The following is a 20688-nucleotide window of genomic DNA, read 5'->3' on the forward strand; positions in this document are numbered from 1 at the left end:
TGCTAATATTCTTTGATCGATGTGAAATTATATTTTATAATCTCTAATTATATAATCTCTCTATGTTGATAACTAACGCTTGGAATAAATATATGTAAATAAATATATGTAAATAAATAAATTAATTGATTATATTGATTAATGTATTGATTAATATTATATATACATATATATATATATATATATATATATATATGTCAACATTAAATATTATGTTTATCGGTTTATCATAGTTGGCATATCAAACTTCAAGTATACATAGAATACATTCATATATACGGAGTACATGCATAATATATATACATACAGTACCATTAGGCTGTCGAGACGAGTATTATGAGAGTTATGCGCCACGGGACAAATATGCGTTACTGGTCCATGGGGATATACATATTGTAACATGTATATCTCCCTTCAGGATTAAGGCAGCAATGCATGCCTTCACGCTTTGCAAGGAGATATTGATAGCGAAGCTTAGGCTTAGAATCTCACTGGAAATTTATGAGCACACTTGAGGCTAAAATCGGAGTAAAATAGCGTTTGAAAACAATTTTAAAACAGATTTGAGAATTTTTCAATTTGTCTGATGTCGACAATTAATTTCTGAGACTCTACCATCTTTAGTCTCAAAATTTAGAAAATGAAATTGTTTTATATTAGAAATTAATTACTGAAGTCTTATCATCTTTTAGTCCTAAAATTTAGCTCGTTCATTTATTTTCCATCGTTAATTTTTTGAAAATAAAAGGACGAGAGTTTGACATTCAGTGAGAAAAAAAAGTCAAATCGGGATTGACCGGAGAAGCTGCGATTAAAAAGTAATACGGTGGAAAAAATGCGGGACGTTCTGTATAGCGAGAAGTGCGCAAAACTCACTCCAGGGTGACGGACGACCTCGGGCATCTCGCGTATGAAAGGCGTCGGGCATTCCTAGAGGATATTCGAGGCCGCGAAAAGGAAGAAGTATAAACCCGGGAAGGCGATTCCGGGATGCTGGGAGGGGACAAAGAAGATGAAAGAGCGAAGTGGAGTGAAGAAGGAAGATTTCGTGGGGAAGCAGAAAACGGGTACAGAGTGAAGGTATTCGCTGACGATCACGAGTGGGCGAGAAAGAGAGAGAGAGAGAGAGAGAGAGAAAGAGAGAGAGCGCAGAAGAGAAGAAACGAGGAGAAAAGGGCGAAGGTCTGGGAGAGGAAGTGCGATGAAGGTTTACTGCCATGGTTATGTTCGTCGGTTCGCGCAATTTCGGTGTATCTGAATCAGGGGAGGAGTCCTATCTAAACGAGCCTGGATGAATCCTCACAGTCGTCTTTGCCCTTCGCGGGGCAAGACAAGGGGAAAGAGTGGGAAAAGGGACGAAGCGGAGGAGGACACGGCCCATAAAAATGTTGTAACGGCGCGGCTCTTGATACAGACTCTCTCGCGCAACAAAGATTTCGAAAGGAGAGCATGCGATAAAAGTGCGGCCGTGTTGGCGCGCGTGATCGTACATCAGACAGCGGCGGAGACAATCATCCTATTCGTAGAACGTCGACGATGTCCTCAGGCCGTTAACCCTTTCGGCCTCTTCCTCCTCCGCGCTGATGATTTTACACGCCGACGAAGCCGGTGGCCACGAGAGATGCCAGCTCGTGATCTTCACGCGCGGTAATTTGAGGTTTAACTCCGTGGATTATGACTCGCTCAAGAAAGCTGCCGATGGGTAACGTCCTGGGAAAATACTGGGCAATACCGATTCTCCTCCTCGAGCTGGCAGCCCGTACCCAGGGATAAACGTCGACCCGCGCGTTAACTAGCTGAACCACTTCCGGTGAAATTTATAGCATCGTTGTGACGGGTTCGGAAAATCATTCGCACCTTCGCTTTTACTTTGTCGCTCGGCTAATCGATATCCTTAAGGAATGTAACCCTCGTACTCCAATTACTAAAACGATACGCAAACCCTCGTCAGTAACCTGCGACGGGTTAGTAGATACACGATCACAGAGTGATGAAACTGTATGCATCTGATCGTGATAACGTATGATAATACCGCGCGTTATTGTCTAAGATTAGAACCGGCACACAGGAACGTTTCCAGGCGGCTCGGACTGTCCGTCTTGTTAGCGGTGATAGACAGCGAGGGAGAGAAGCCGCTGGACCTCCGCTTACAATTCGAGCTCGTAGCTCAGTGGGATATTCCATTCTTGGTTGGCACAAAGGCAATGGATAAGCTTACGTTATGCATGAGACAGGGGGTGGCAAGCGAGTGGAGTGTAAAAAGAAAGTTGGGAAACTGACGAAGAGAACGACAGAAAGAGGAGTGTACCAAGTTTCATAGCGTGCAGTTGGAACAGATTGGTGACAGTCAACCGGGAAAGGTAGGCTGGGGTGGCAGGAGAGAGAGTGTTAACGATATGTACACACAAACAGGCCGCGCACTGGCCGAAAGGAAGGGAAATTATCGTGGAAAACAAAGCCGAGCGGAGAAGGATCGTTGAAGGAACTCTCGGCTGGGATGTCTTGGTACCTCTGACGATTCTCAATCATCCTGTTTACTCGCCGCTCGTTTTCCCTCCCTCAGCGCCAACCGTTTACGTTCTTCTACTTCTAGTACCCTCCCCCTATCCCTCGTCTCTTTGTCTCTCTCATTTCATGTCAGCCTCTTTTGTTCGTCGCGCACGCACCGATGCGGAACAAGCATTGTTCTAAAATGGTTTCACCTGATCGCGCCTCTCCCACCAGCCCGGTATTCGTTGCATGGCATCCTCAACTGGTTGAAACACGAGAATTTTCGAGAGTTTTTAATGTTGAAACCGCGGACAATCGTTAACCCTACATTATTTGCGTAGTTTTTTTTTTTTTACCGTAATCACGTGGAGTATCTCTGACATTCCAATATTATATCTCAATTTTCATTTTATTTTTTTTTGATGATTTATTAAATAAATAAAAATTGAATTAAATAAAAATTGATAATATTCTTCAGACAAAGATAAATGCATAACAAATTTTGTGAAACATTTTACGCTAAATGTAATAATGTAAAATACTATTGTACGTAAAGTCAAACGTTTTTGACTTTACGTTTCTTGCGTATTTTTTTTTTTATGTAATTCTTCGTGTGAGATTTTTAACACGTTCGCTCTAATGTTATATTTCAATTTTCATTTTTTAAAATGATATATAGTCAAATAAAGATTGATAATATTTTATACATCCTTTAGATAAAATTCTTTTTTTAAATTGTGTAATCATTTGTGCTAAGTATAATAATGTGTACAAATAGCATTCATATATTTAGCGACTTTATAAGGCTGAACCATTCTGGACACCCCACATGAGAGTTAATGAAGAGTTAATAAAGTGGCTATATATACTGATATAAATGTTAGACATTTACGAAAAGAACAGCTTTGCTTGTATTTAAAAATTTAGCTATACAAAGAGATCTGAAAATAATTATATTGGACCATCAAAATAATGATATGCTGAGAAAAAATGTACTGAATTTTATTAGTTTGAATAATACTAGTTAAATATTTACTAAATCTAATTAATTATCATTTGTTTATCGTTAATTATTTTATATAAATATTCATTATCGTAAATAAATGTTAATACTATTCAAGTTAGTATTATTTAAACAAATATTTATTAAAATTTGATACATTTTTTTTCAATGTGTGGGACGCTCAAACACAATGCTGCAAAGTTTTGATATTCTAACAATCTATTTGAGTTATAATTATAATATAATAATATAATTATGAACGCTATTTGGATCAATATATTGATCCAATATAATTATTTATATTCCAATGAAATTATTTTTAGTTCAGTATCTAGCTAAATTTTTTAAATACTTTAGCGAAACTGCTCTTTTCATACTTCATTTTCCATCCCATTGTTGTCCGATGCTTCTTGTGAAATATATCTCGGTTAGAGAGGGATATAGGAATTCGTGTATAAGAAGCGATGAAAATAGTTTATAAATGATCGTCGAAGAATTGCAGGAATACGCAAGTAAGAAACGAACGGAGCGGATTGTAGGTGATTATATTGCGCATAAATAGCGGTTGTACGAATAATTATGGCCACCCACGCGTTTGCGTCGTACAAGCTTATAATTATCGTATTACTATTATAGATTCATGTTAGGTTTTGCGATTTAATAGTCTTACACACACACAGAATTGCACGACTCCGATGGTCTCGTCATGATGGCATCTTACGTAATGCCTGGTTCTCACGGTATGACTGCACTCGCAAAACGGAATACAGCTACTATCTGTCCACGTCTTTTTCGCATCGATATTTCCTGGGGCGCCATATCCCCTTGACGATGATTCATAAACTCGGTCACGCCTAGTTCTCGATGGACAAATTCGAGATGGAAGCCTGACGCATGAAACGTCAAGAACGATACAGATCGAGGTCACGAGGAATATATTTCAAAGGAGAGCGATAATAAAAATCGACGAATTTTCCACAGTTATTGATATAATAATGTCATTGCTGGTAATATTTCGCGTAGTGTATTACGCGATTATGCGGCAATTAATCGTTTTATAATTAATTCTCGACAATGATAGTAAATTATTTAGTAATTAATTAAAATCATCGATTCTCCTTCGACCGTAATATCATAAATTCTCGATTACTGACACAGTAGTCGATTCTGTCATAATATATTTTTGCGTGTGTGTTGTGTACGTGATGATGGAAATGATTTTGTTGAAATACTGATTTTGGTGTAAAGAGAGTATTGCAGGTTCATTGTAGTCGATAATATGGAACCTTGACATTTCATTCAAAATACACATTAATTCCATACTATTATTAAAGCTTTCGTCCAAACTGAATGTTCTGTAAACTATATGAACAATATATCTTTGTCGCAGTTTGCAATCGGTTTACTCGTAGTAGTTTTGTGATTCTCTGTTTCTCAAAATATTGTTTTAATAATCGACCTAATTATTAAAACTGACATTACTTCCAAATGATTTTCACAATAATTAAAAGTATCTCATAATAAATAATTATTGTGAGGTAGTTTTAATAACTAAGTATTAATAATTAACTTTTAATAAATAATTAAAACTGCAGATATTATTTCCGATTGATTTCTCAATAATTTATTAATAACAAAAAACATACTGCTAGTATATTTCGAATAGTTTCAACCGACTTTATAATTAACCCATAATCTACTTCATCATTAATTCATGTTATTCATTAGTCAATAACGTAATTAGCGTCGTCATATTAGCTCTTGGTATCATTAAAAAGCACTTATACTCGTTATCATCAATGTATGTCTTATAACTTTACCTTACTCGATATCCATATGAAAGTAAATGAGCAGAGTCTTTACCTAAAAAAAAAAAGGTCAATTGCAAGTACATAGATGAAACGCGCTGGATAGAAAGCAAAGACTTTTGCAACGTTCTGATGGCGCTGGCTATTCAACGATACTTCGTGCGGATTTACGGCCATGCTTAGCCTTCTAAGCGCATCCTCCGTCTCTCCGAGAGAAATGAAAGCGTCGATGTTTCTAAGCAAGAGGCAGCAAGAGGCAGCAAGAGGCATGAAGCGTACCCGTCGAGTGACTAACGATCCTCGTGACTAACGCTCTTGTCTATCGGCGGCGCTAATTCGCCGTTTCTCGCGCGTCGAGTGATTCACGGGGGTCCATGAGCGTAACGAGGAGGAATCGCTCGTCACGGCAAGCACAGAGCGTACATTATGTTCTTTCGCTCGATCGCTCTCGTTCCAACAATTACAGAGTCCCTCATTGTTGTCCTCCTCAGTGGTACGATTTAGCGCACTTCTCGCATGACGACAACAACGACGGCGTCGATGACGACGAATCGATCGACACGTATCGTGCGTTTTGTAGAACGAATCGCCTTCCCAGCGAAACTCAACGCAAAAATCGACGGGGAACTGTTTATTGCATAAATATTAGTAATATAATGGCACCAGGGAAAGAGATATAGTGTGAGAGGAAAAATTATTGGCTGGCAAGAAAGTAATTGCGTTTTTTTGAAAGGTTCCCATCAGTAAAAACCGCAATTACTTTCTCATCAATCGATATAAATATATCTTGATAGAGTAAAGTTTCAGCTTTAAGAATCTCTTTTTTAAGTTGCGATGCGACAATTTTTAACGGAGTTATGAGCATTAAAGTCAAAATGATCCTTTTATTTAATCCGCGATAACTCAGTGACCAAAAATCGTAGGAATATAATATTAAAAAAAAAAACGATTTTGTAAGGAAAGTATCAAGCTGTCGAAAATTTTCCATCTTTTCAGCTCGTAGTTTTTGGTATATAAAAATTACCAAACTCATATAAACTTAAAACAATGTGGTAAACTTTTAAAAGTGGAGATTTCAAGCTTTAAAATCCTTTTTTTAAATTTAAATTTCATCCATTATTGACGAAGATATTGTATATACAATTTTGACCTAAAAAAACGCAATTACTTCCTTGCCAACCTAATATAATATAAATTTTACATTAATTAATGTATATGCGTATAGTTGAATACATTATATTTTATAATTAATACAGTTATAAAATAGTTTATTGAATTGCAAAGATAACAATTGTATTTATAAATTTTATATATAGAATTTAACATACACAAAATTGAATAAACTAATGTACATGCAGATCAATGTACATACATATAGTTAAATTAACTATTTTATAGTTGTAATAACCATAAAACAATGCATTCAACTATGCACATTAATTTATATAAAACTTGTATAGTTATAAAAGAAATCTGCATGTAATCTGCGTGTAATATTCACATTAAAATGTTCGAGCCACTCGACAATTACTGATGCTTGAAATAAGTAGCATTCGTATCCGATTCGATTTGTAGTGTTTCCTGAAAATACAATTCGCCCCGTTTCTTCGAGTAAATCAACAGTCGCGCAATCGCGAGATTGTGATTGAAAGACCTGGCGTTTCTCTCAAGGGTCGCATACATTAACGACAACCCGACCATATCGTCGCCGCTCCCATATTCCTCCATTCTTTCGCTCTCCTTTTCCAGCGACAGCACGAAGTTTGGAAGGAAGAAATTCGTTAAATCACTCGCACCGCGAGTTTGCACGAGGTGGGCGTTTAAGCACTCGGATAAGCGCGTCCTTGACGAGCCGGAGTCCCTCGTCGGGGATTCGCGGCGAACGCGGCACAAAAGGAGGGAAAAACGTAACGATGCTTATGCGAGAGTAGAGGAGACCCGCCTGCCTGTGGTGTAGCGACGATGAATGCGTGTCGCACGGTACATGAGGGAGTAAACGACGCGCGGCGCATCGCACGAACAAGTATCCTCACGCTGATGTTACGTGTACGCACACGCACGCACAATACCGTATCTTACGTGTGCGTGTCCGTCACACGCGTGCCTCGTCCCGCTCGCGATTACACGTTGCGTAACGCAACGCGTGATTCACGCGCCTGGCGCGTAAATGTAGTATTCGAGGCGCGCGCGACGGATATTCGCACCTTCGAAAGCGACGGAACGACTGAATTTATTATGTGGAAAGAAAGGTTTTGCTGAAGTATCTGAAACAAAATTAAAAGACGCATCTACATTTAAAGAAATATAAATAAGGGTGAGAACTGTACAAGTTTTATATGTGCAATTAATGTACATAGTTGAATAAATTATTTTATTTCATTTGTGATATTATTCCAGCAGTTTAATTGCGTTTAGTCCAGAAAATCATTTCGGCGCGCAGTTCGAATGATTATAAATGTGTGTGTGTACGTATATATAGTGTATAATAATTCACATGAATTATTTAAGTATTAAAGATCTAACTTCGACCGTTATAGGCTTTAATATTCTTACTTGTGTATTTACATTACGGTCTTAATCCCTACAAGGGTACAATTTGGTGTACAATCCATATAAATGGGGGCACTAGAATCCACATTCGGTTTTTTCATCTATTCAGAATGATTAAAAAAATCTTTAAGAGTTCACCAACATACTTTCAACTTTCTGGAATAAATGTTGGAATTTATTTTGGAAAATAATAAAATGTAGTATAATTTATAATTACCGAAAGACTCAAAGAAATGCTTGAACAGGAATCGCTCGGCTCATTAGTGATCATCCGTCTTGTAGGGTAAGGGTTTATAAAATCATTTATTATTGTGAATTATATTATATTATAGATGCAATTACTATAAAACAGTTTATTCAATTTTATATCTATATATGTGTATGTGTGTATATGTATGTATGTATATATTAATTCTAAAACTTGAATAGTTGTCACCACTTTATAGTTACTATCGCTACTACTATGTCTTTTTCTCGGAGTAAACATTTAATTACAGATCTCAAAATAATATTGGTGGGCCATCAAAATAATTTACGTAGAACTTCAAGCTTATTAAAGTTTTTGTAACTTGTTACTTAAATTAGCTTACAGTGAGTGCAAAAAGTATCTATAGGAAATTTTTTTGTATAAAAAGTCTTTATAGAAAATAAATATTAATTAGTAATTTTATACAATGAACATGCATTCTGTTTTAACATAAACAAAGCTTCACGTGTATTCCTGATTTTAAAAGCTATATTTCTCGATTACTTTTTGAGCATCCATTCAAAACAATATAATTTTGAATTTTCGCTTATTTTTTAGATGATATATTTCCTATAATTAATACATATTTTTTTGATATATATCATTTTGAGAATCATCACAGTCTATTTTATTCTTTACAAATAAATTGTTACCCAGCAAGAAATGATCGTCAATTAAATGTCGAATCGACGTCAAATTGGTGTTGAAATCATCGATATCGATTCGACATCAATTCGATCATTTATTTCTCGCTGGATAATATTTACTTTTTAAAAATAAAGTTTTTATGTACGAATACTTTTTACACTCACTGTATATTATGATTTGAGCGTCTTATATTATTTTATACTCGATAGGCCAACAAAATTAAATTTCAAATTTATATTCAGCTAAATTTTTAGATATCTTATGAAAATCGTTTTTTCTATGCATGTTTGGAGGTAGAGAACGAGATAAAAAAAAACAAAGATCTCGATAAAATAGAAGAATCATTTAAGCAAGATTTGCATGTAGATGCTGAGATGTTAATAAAATTCGTGGCATTCGCCGAGTTAGAGAGCACGGTTCCGCCTGTATTCCCCTGCTTTGTCTTTCACGCCTGATTTGTATTCAGCGAGAAAAGTGCGAGATTTCCTTGAAAGTAGGATCCGAAGTGAGCGCTTTATCGGGTTCGTGCGGTAGATCGGATACTGAATGTAACTCTATCGGTCGATATTCTGTTACTCGGTGCCCTTGGCGATAACGCTCGTGCTTTCTTTCATCCCACAATTGCGCGTCACTGTCTGTCCTTTTACCACGGTTGCTTGGGTCTAGTTTCGTATCTTGAGAGCTCAAGGAAACGAGAGAGAGAGAGAGAGAAGAAAAGAAAAAGAGAGGAGCCGCTGTGCTTATGTGCTCGGAAATGATCGACTCGACTGTGTGACGACGAAATGAATGACTTTGGCGTTGAGGTAAAAACTTGCAGTGTGTGCGTGAATCTCGGCTGTCAGTAACGCAAGTAAGTGAGATGTAATAAATGCGTTTCAATTACCAATCCGAGCTTCGCATTAATGGATCTTGGAAGAAGATCGTCGTAGCTTTTTTACCTGATCGTGCGATGCTTTTATTTCTTAAGCTTCGGCGAGGAAGGAAGGAAATTGAAAATTCTCCGGAAAAGTTTTATATTTGCGATATAAATATGAATATCCATAAGATATACTTTCATTTCAATTAACGTAATTATTTTCGTACTTTCACGCAATTAAAACTTTTTGCGCGGCTTAAAATTAAAATCACTTAATAAGTTTTATTATTAAGCGCCTATCCACTCTCCTGCGATGAAACTCCGAGCGTTCTTAATCCTTTGTACACTCCTGTTTACGAGGACCGCCGTTTAATGGATAAATGTAATACGATGCTTTGCATCTAGATATTCTACGGTGCATTAAAGCACGCTGTCTCTTAATTTATTTCTGCGTGACGGAAAGTGTCTTTAATTCGATCCTTTCTTCCATCTCTCTTTCCAGAAAGGGAATCTCATCTCGTTGCATTAATTTGATAAACATCACGGGAAATGAAAGTTGATTAAGAAATAAACTTTCATAAAGCCGTAGTCCCTTTTTAAGTCTTTTTATTTATCAGTATGAAAAATATTTAGAAAAATAGTTAACCTTTACAGAACCACTATAGAAAAAAATCACTATAGTGTGACGCTGAAACAGCGTCATATTTTGAAGTAAGAAATACAATGAGAAAAATAATAAATTATAACAAATCTTACACAGAAAGGAGAATTTTGCGCTGAAGAATCTAAAAATTTAATCAAATATAGATCTGAAAATAATTTTGTTGAGCATCGAAATAATTTTGTAGGAATTTCAAGTATGAGTTTTGACATTCCAGCAATCAATTTAAACGTCACATAATTTAACGTTCCCACATAATTAATTTTATCGTTGCAACAAGATTATTTTCAGCTCTGTTTCTAACTAAATTTTTAGACTCTTCAGCAACATTATTCTATCCATGTACTCAAGTAAAAGAGTAAGATTTTTGAATAAAATCTTACCTTCTAAAGATTAATAACGCAAGCTTTGTAGAAGTGGGATTTGCGAAAACATGGACCCGTTTCAATGAAATACGGATCTGAGGGGAGTAGGTCCGATACAAGTGGTACCGGGAAGAGCCGCTGAAGTTTCGCAAACTGCTGACAAGAATTTGTGGTAGAATTCGCTGTTAGTTAACGAGCTGTACAGTCTAGAACCGCGAAAAACTCGCTTGCACGGTAACTTCCTAAATTAGAATTCGTCCTTTTCCCGTAGTGGAACTGGAATTAATGCTGTAGACAAGATTGAAAGCGGAAGTAAAAGTAGAATTAGAATCTGTCCCTTGAACTGAAATTGGCTTATATGCTTTCGGGCTACGATTTATGGATTGAAATCGAGTCTACCTAGCTTGACTCCAAGGCAAGAACTGCATATAAAGTATGCGAACGTGCCGTTTCCTCTCAGAGTTGTAGAAGAGAAGATTCGTTGATTAATGAAGACTTACAATCCAGTTACGTAACAGCACTTTGTAACCGATTGCAAGTTATTGCATATCTGAATATCACTGCGCAATAACAGTTCGTCTCACTAATCTTACGCTCCCATTCCAAGAAAAAATAACAGAGTTCGCCTGCGTTATATTTTCCTATTATCTGCTACACTTTACATTAGCATGTTTTTTCACTTGACCTTTTGCTTTTATTATTACATTAGCCGATTAGCTGTTGAAACACGTCGAAAGAAGATTGACATATTTTCGGAATTATCTTTTCACACGAAAAGCAAGTAAATGTTTGTATGATTCGTAACAAAGCAATATATAGAAAAGCAATATATAGAAATAAGACTAACAATGACCAAAATTCAAGATGTTATAAAGTGTCAAATAATTTATTAATGTGACAAATTTTATTAATAAGATGAAAGATATTCTTTCCACCTTTATTGTAAAATTTGTCATAAAAACTTCAAAGAACTTGTGTTCAATTTAATACATTTCACGCGCCTTACTCAAATTTTTGAATTAATTTAACATAAAAAATGTAACACTAACACAATTTGTAAGCAAACTGTGAAGTGTATTTGTCAATAAAATTAATGATATGAAATTTCATGATATGAAAAACACATATTTTATTCATTTATCTTAGAGAATTTACATTTTAAAATACAATATATTTTTATTTTATTTATTTTTATCACTTACATCATAAACTGTGGTATTTTGAAGAAATGTAACATACAGGGAACCAAAAGTTACTTTTTAAAAGTAATACGTTACCGTTACTAGTTACCGATTTTTAAAACTAATTCGTTACAATTACCGATACTTCAGAAAGTAACTTTTTGTTATTTTTTCGTTATTTTTTTAAAATCGATGACCACCAATCACAGCTTAAAAACTTTCTAATCTCAAACGCTATGAGTGGCTTATATGTGCAAAGTAATGATAAAAATAACTACGAAATTCGTTACAGTTACCAAAAAAATGTAACGCAATTACCAGTAAAGTTATCAAAAAAGTAACTTGTAACTGCATAACATCGTTACAAATAATGAGTTACTTTTATTCTCTGGTTGAATATCAATTTGAATATAAAATATTTAATAACATAAAAAATATCATATTATACGTTAAATTGACATCCGAATATGTTAAAAATTCAACACAAAATTTTAACAAAAACGAGTGGACGATTTTAACACAAATGTTTTTTACTATATATTAATAAATTATTAAATTTTACTATATATTAATATATTAATAAATTATTTGATTGTTAAATCTTTAGTGTCAAACTTATTGCTAGTCTAATTTAAGTCGCCACTGTTCCTATTCAATATTAAACATTACTTTATATTAAAACAATGGATAAAGATACTATAGATTTAACATCTTAAATTTAACGCATTGTTAGTCTTATTTCTACTTATTATCTACTGTACTGTGATTAAAATCATCTATTTTGTCGAACAAAAAAATTTATTTTTTGATTCGTAAACAAAAAATACTCTATGACAGTATCCGAAACACAAAATAGACACGGTAGAAGTTACTGACGTAACACGAAGCTTACCGGGATATCGAGGGATAACCGGGCTATGTTACTAGATATAAGACTATATTTTTCCACGAAAGCTGCGGGCGAGGAAAACCGCGATACAGAGATACAATGGCAAACAATACCTTCCGGGCACGCCCTTCCGATGCTGTATGAGTTTGCGTAACGCATGATTCATGCGTATTTATATCCAACCTGGGTATATTGTTGATATATAGTCGGTGGCAAAAGCACACTCGCCCGCGCAATGCATGAGGGAGTGTGAGTCAGTGAGCGGTGAAGCGTGAGATTTGCGTCGTTAATTTGATTGTCGTTACTTTATTTGCCTTTCGCTCTCTCCCAACGAGAGAACGCTGCAGCAGCCGAGGTCTCTGCCTTGTGTCTCTCGCCGCGTTTGCGGCTTCGAGATCTTGTCATTCGTGTTCTCCGACGTTCTCGCGACGTTCTCGCGCAAAATGGCTCGTTCGTTTAGGTCACTTATTACCTGACGACGTATCATTCGGCAAATATTTGACTATCTTTATTGCGATTGCGCACGAGCTACATTAGTTACGTAAATATATTCGGATAATCTTGTAGCGCCGAGCTTAGTCGATGTAACCACTTATTCGACACGCATTTACATTTATACTGTTATTATTTAAGGACTCAAGGCTCTGAGAAATGTAATTCGATATGTTTTTTAGTTAGCTTTTCTTTTTTTACGTAACGATAGCGTTATTTTACAATTACGAATGGATATTTTACAAGTGGAATGCGTAATAGATATTCAAGCTCGTATACAGAGTGTTTGGTAAATTGTGATTCGAGGTAATTTTTCGTACAAATAAATCGAAAATATAGAATAAAATTTCGTTTTTGAAAAAAATTGATTTTGAATATTCGTTAACCAATCAAGACAAAATTCACTAAACCTGAATGGTTTTCTTTCTTCTGATTAGTTAAATTTCAGTTCAATGTCAATCTCAATCTCTAGTCTGATCGATACGATTTAAGTACGCATGCACTTGACTAGCCACAATCTGCTGGTTTATCTAACTACCGCCATTTTCTAGGTCAGTCTTTGTGTTTGGATTTAGTACAGTTGAAAATAATAAAATAAGTTCAGTAATGTATTCATTTTATTAATTGAAAAATTATATGAAAAATCTGTACAAAAAAAATTTTATTCTATTTTGACTTACTTTTACATAAGGCATTATCTTCTTCCAAGTTGTACGATTTCCAAAACACTGCATTTCTTTCAATTTTGATAAATTTTTTTCTACATTCAATAAAAGCCTCGTAGAAATAATTTTCCACGATTGCTGATCGAAAACGAAATAACACGAAGTATGATAAAAAGCGAGAGTTTGTAGCATAATGCAATGTGGGTGTTGTATACAAGGACGCAACGCAACGGTCGCCTCGTGTAATTCCAGTCAGTTATTCAAGGAGGAAAAACACTAGTTAATATCGCATGTTGTCGCTGTGAAATGCATGGAAGCCGATATGCGATTGTGTCGAAGCTTAATTTTAAATAATATGTAGAGTCCGATCGAAATTTCGGTTTCGGTTCCGGTTTCGGTTCCGGTTTCGGTCAAAAATTAGGGTTTCGATTTGATTTCGGTTTCGGCCGAAATTAATAGAAAATTTCGATGGGTAAACTGAAACTGTACAAGTTGCAACGCACCGGTGAACGTTCAAAAAACAATTGTTCGATTATTTTAATTGTTGACTCGTTGATTAAGACAATTTGCAAACTTTAATGTAATTCTAATAATAACTGTGATTTGATTTCTTTAAAAGTGGAGGATAATATTATTATATTATTATTATAAATAATATTATTATATTATTATAGTTACATTTTTTTAATAAAATCTTGTTTTTTAAAGAGTACGTGAAGGACTCCGCACTAATTAATCCTATATATGAGATTAGATTTAGTGAAATCAAATGGTTTTCTCATATGTTATAGCTTATGACCTACTAAACGAAACATATAAGTCTTAGCGCAAAAAAAAACAGTTTTCATGTTCGGTTCACCTACAGTCGCTGACATCTCACCATTTTTCGGCCGAAATTGAATGACAACCGAATATTCGTTTTCGGTTTTGGCCGAAGGGCAAAATTTGATTTCGGTCGGACTCAAATTTTATGTGATCTCTTAAAGAGTGTTCGGAATGAGTGAATTTATATACGAATTTAATGCTGTGGAAATAGGATATCGTAAATGATCGAATTTTACACGGATAAATTTTATTTGCTCTAATATTTAAAAAAATTTTAAATATTATACATAATTAATGTTCTTCTTATTTAATTATTTCACTATTCCTATGAAGTTTCCTACCCGTCTTATAAATTCATTAAAAGAGTGTGAAAAATTAGGAAAATTTTGTGGTACAAAATCAAAGGTCATGAAACTTGATACAGACGTAATAATATTGTAATATGAGATAAATATGAAGAAATCTAATTAAACTGGGCATTGTCGTCATACAATCCACCAGTCCATTTTCCAGTTTTTGACCAGGCTTCACTTATTTAGCCATTCGATTTTGATTAAATTCTTCATATTTTATCTCATATTACTACATCTATATCAAGTTTCATGACAATTGGTTTTATACCACAAAATTTTTCTAGTTTTTCATACTCCTCTATGAATGCTATTTATATACATTATTTTTAGCACAAATTATTTCAATTAAAAAACAATTTTTTGCGTCTATTTTTATCTAAAGAATGTAAATTTGGAAATATCGATTTTATCTAAAAATTTAGCTAGATACAGATTTGAAAATAATTTTGTTAATTATCAAAATAATTGCATAGGAATCTTAAGCATGATAAGTAATGCTGTAAAACGATTTGACACTCTAATAATCAGCATCCTACATAATTATCTTATTTTAATGATCGAACAAAATTATTTTTAAATCTGTATCTAGCTAAATTTTTAAATACTTGAGCAAAATCGTCCTTTTTGTATAAAACACGAGTATTATCAACTTTTATTTAATTATACATTATCAAAGAGAACAATAAAAATTGAGCTGTAATGTTGGGGTGCAAAAAACATTCCATTGCACACGAGTAATTAAAGTAATTTAAAAATCATATGAGTAATGTAGAACGATGTTAAAAGCATCGTTCTCTTGCATGTTGCATTTCATCTATTTCTAACTAATTAGACCAGATAATTGTTTACGTGACAGTTCGTTCATATATAAACGATATGATCGCGTGGGATAATACGTTACGTTATTATACAAGTCTCTATTTCATCCGGAAGTAAGTGATACACGATGACGTCAGTTAAAGTTTAAAGGTCTTTCGATTTGAATCGCCCTGGCGCACAATAAAAAAGACAAACGCACGTCGGCTGTACGGATCTTTCCTTTTATCTTTTTTACGGCAATTCGATTGTATCCCGCGATACGCGGCTTCTCGGAACAACACGTTTCTGCAGCGAAGGGCACGTGCCCTGAACATGACAGGCCGGGAGATCACCGGGGCCCTATCACCTGTTGGCAGGCAGGTGCGAGCGGTATTAAGTAATAGGACCGTTGGAATACGCACACCAGCGTGCAACCGGAAGGGCTGAATTCCCTCAAACGAGAGAAATGCAGTTCCTCCTGGAAGGGCCGTTTGAGGACGGAGCGAATGGCGGAGAACCCGAATACCATACAAGTGTGTGGGCCCTTAATCTGGGAGTAGGCGCGTCTCGAAACTAACGTTAGTAAGCCCTGATCTTACGTTAGTAAGTCCTGATCATTTTGACTGAAATATATTTTCGCACGTATATGTGTTATAACTAGAATATATATAAGATTATGATTACCATTATATTTTATAAAAATATAATAATAGAGACAACAAACACTAACGTAAGTGCGCGCGCTATGGTCTTTTAGTCCGATCGTTACAAACATATCAAATTTTATGTAGATATAAGCGTATTTACGTCATCTATTTTTGCATACTATATGAAAAAACATTAACAAACATTTACGTAAAGGTAAAAATATAACAGTAAAATAAATCAATAAATTGAACGATATAAATAGAAAACGGAAGAGTATGGCAAAATGACCGGTACGCGATAATTCCCTGATTAATATCCTTCACTCTTCGATATCTCGATATGGAATTGAAAATTTGTGTTAAAAAACTTCGCACTAATTACATGGAAAATTAGATCCCGGAGAGATAAGTTAGTTTTTAATGTAGTTTATAATGTGAGTTTTTTAACACAAATATCTACACATATTACAGTCCGCTAAAATTATTGTATTAATTTAACATGAGATATAAATATGTTATAAAGTAACACAAACACTAACATAACAATTAACACATAGCAAAAGTAACACTTTGACACAGTTTAAAAACAAATTATGAAACCATATTTCTTCAGTAAAACAAAAAAATTGTTAAATTGATTCATGTATTTATATTACATGCACTTATCTTAGAATTTATGTTTTAAAACTTAATTCATTACTACATTATTTTTATGTATTTTTATATATTTAATTACTTATTTTATATTATTTTAACACTATTAAATATTAAATATCAATGTGACACAAAATATTTAAATACTTAGTCATTATGTTAAATGTATTCAATAACTATGTTAAAAATAGAATATAAAAATATTAACGACAACCGGTTTTAATACAAATATAAAATGTGTTTTTACTATGTATAATATTCATAGGAAAGATATCTTGGGAATATATTTTTAGTCAACGTATCCTTTTCTTAATTATTCACTTTTCTGTCGTTATGAGCGACAGATTTCTGAAATGCAGAGAAAAATGGACGCAGGAAAAGTAAACTATTTAAAGCTGTTACGTCATTCTTTTTGTTATATTTCTCGCTTACATATAACGTATCAGTTCGTTTCGTTGGACTGTACGTTTATTAAATCCACGCCGTTGCTGTTCGCTCTGTGCAACGAATCGATCATTTCGATGCATTCCCATCCCACTGGTACTAACAAGCTTGTTAGAACACGATTTCCATAATCTGTAGCTTTCAAGGGGTGAATCTCTCTCTCTCTCTCTCTCTCTCTCGCTCGTTCTTCCTCTGGGTCAGATTCTGGATAAAATTTCTTCAAACTCGTCGAGTCATCAACCGATCTATCAGTAGCCACTCTTTAAGTATACTTGCTCATTCAGGTTAACGTCCTTCAGAATTAGATGCAGACTAATTCAAAAATGATATTATACGGTTGGCTAAGTTTCGAACCGGCTTGCTCAGTTAAAATCTTATTCAACAACGCTACTGTTTCTGACACACGGCTTTAAGCGTATCTCAAACTCGGGGTAAAAAGATTCCGTTAAAGGAAATTCCTCAGGAAATTCTATTTATAAGTGGAAAATGTATTTGAAAATTCATATAAAAATATTATCAAGCATCAAAGTTTAGCCTCAACCATATTAGCGCTATTTATTTGATTTATTTGTAATTAAAAGACAAAATGTACGTTTATCTTTCAAGTACGAATCGCTGATGACAATATATAATAAGATAATCGTTATAAAATATTGTAACAAAATATGAGAGAAACCGTCTTTTTTGGCAATTAAATGCGACGTAAAATGATATTAATGCCTCCGTGTGCATATATAAAATTTACAGTGATGTATAAAACTCGCATTATCTTAATTTGCGAGGAAAACGTGACTAAGCACGTCTACCATTATTCACGAGAGCTTTTTAAGTGTTATAATGATCGTTACCTCTGCAAATTGCAGCGTAGAAAAGCTTCTTTTCATACTTTCAGCCCGCGAGTGACACGTAAAGATTCATTATTCGAAAACTTTAATATAATTTCGATCGTCGTATTTCATTTAGTGCTCCCACAATTATCCCGCCCGCAAGATATTAGTGGAGAAGAAACGTGCTCATATTATCGCTAATTGCTGCTTTATTGATCCGGCAAAAGCGCTCGATCGCCGGAGGCGTATTAAACGATGTAAACGGCACCTGTTAAGCAATTAACTGTATCTCCGCAGTGTCATCGGTGTCATAATCATCGCCGACGCTGAAATACCTATTAATCAGGAATTCTATATCGTTCGCAACAGCGTTTTCCACGCTGCAAAATCCGAGCCATCTCATGTAAGAAAATCTCATCTTAATAGACGAGAGCAAAACGTAGATAAGATGCGATAAATCGTGTGGCAAATTAATTAATGTGGTAAATTTAAAAAAGAAATTTTTATCTCTTCTTCGTATACATTTTACCTGTATTATATCAAGCAAATTAGACGCAATAAGAAATGAATAAATTAATTGGTGACGCGTGACATCTGCGAGAAAAAAAAAGAAATTGTCAGATAATTTGAAAGAAGTCGTGAGCGATGGCTAAATAACAATTAAAAATTTTGTGTCGAATTTAATAGGCTTTCTACAATAAACCATAATCTTAGTTTTCAATCTTAAGTCACAAGAAATTGACAAGGTATTAAGAGTAAATATCACGTAAAAAATTAATATGAAAACTATCGATAAAATTTGTAAATACCAAATTTGTGGAAGCATATTTTTTCAGTAAAATCAACATTTATAGATAATGTATAACACATTTAATGTATTTTTATCTTAGAATTTAAAAATACATTGTTTTATATTGTTATTTGTTTACTTACTCATAAATTATATTATTTTAACAAGCATTAAATATCAGTTTAATAACAAAATATATTCAAGTAACACGAAATCACATTATGTTATTGTAAATTAAAATTCGGATATTAAAAATTTAACACAAAAATGTTGACAAGACTACTTTTAACACGAATGTAAAATGTTTTTTACTATGTAGTGATACTTAAAACATCACAATTAAAAAAACAAATATATAGACTACAAATAACACAAAAACAAATATATATACTATTTTCTGCATATTTCTAAAAAATTTTTTAAAAAATGTGGGTAGAATGTAACTCGATTTAATTTAAAGTATATCCTTGTATCTCGTAACTCTGATGATCTCGAAAGCTTCACACGTGCTCTTTTATACTGTTCCTCCCGGATTTTTGGTAGAAGATAATAAACTGTAATAAATATCGAGCGACAATGACGCGTTCCTCAACAAAGAATAATATCTCAGTCATGTTTCACGGAGACACAAGTACATTCGAATGCATGTACAACACATATACACTATACGTGCGGCATACATGTGTGCGGATATGTCGCACGCGCGATATTGTGTTTGTCCGGTATAATTCCACTAGCGTCACGGTGATAGCCATGATAGTTGCATCATATACGCGGGCATCTCTCGTCAAAGTGTTTTCTCGACGAGACCGATGTTGGAGGCGCGTTTGACGAGCGCGCGAGCGATCGATCGCGAGCGCGCGCGATCGATCTGACAGATCGATCGATCGTAATTTACGATCCTCATAAATAATGGAGGTGCCTTCACGCCTCTGCGCAATCCTGCGGGAATGTATATACTGCGAACCAAAGAGAAAGAGAGAGAGAGGGGGGAGGGTGGGGTTGGGGGAGAGAAACGATCATCGATCCGTCAAATTGTCGATTCTCTTTCGAGCAGGGAACAGTAAGCGTACAAATGCACTGCCTAGGTGCAACACGCGTGGGTGGATGGAGATTTTTTCCGAATGCAGTGCTCGATGATGTTACGAGGATGACTCGTCGGAATGCGACTGTGTGCCTACGTCTCTCCAGCAAATGAAAAACTTGACACAGATCTCAACGCCGTAGGCGTCTAATATTTAATAGGGTCAATCAGAACTGTCGTGACACCGCAGCACTTTTTTAATGATAATTAATCAGGGGTTTGTCGCCCCTTAGTAATTTATAATTATTTATTAAAGAAATAAATATTCTTAATGATTCCCATAACTCCTCTTAGTACGTGATTTATGATTTATGATTCGTTGATAAATTTTCAAGTTTTCCTTTACGTAAGTGGAGAACCATCACATTTCAGCCTCGATTAATTAATAAAAATAATTTCTTTCTATTTTAG

General features: G+C 34.6%; 1 long non-coding RNA gene across 5 annotated transcripts in view; it reads left to right on the forward strand.

Annotated features, from left to right (window-relative positions):
• The window catches only part of LOC147907302 (uncharacterized), a 234481-nt gene that overhangs the window by 176660 nt on the left and 37133 nt on the right, over positions 1–20688 (forward strand). The window lies entirely within an intron of this gene.

The sequence above is a fragment of the Acromyrmex echinatior genome, chromosome 14 (genome assembly GCF_024713525.1).
Source record: "Acromyrmex echinatior isolate Ae372 chromosome 14, ASM2471352v2, whole genome shotgun sequence".
In the NCBI taxonomy this organism is placed as follows: Eukaryota; Metazoa; Arthropoda; class Insecta; order Hymenoptera; family Formicidae; genus Acromyrmex; species Acromyrmex echinatior.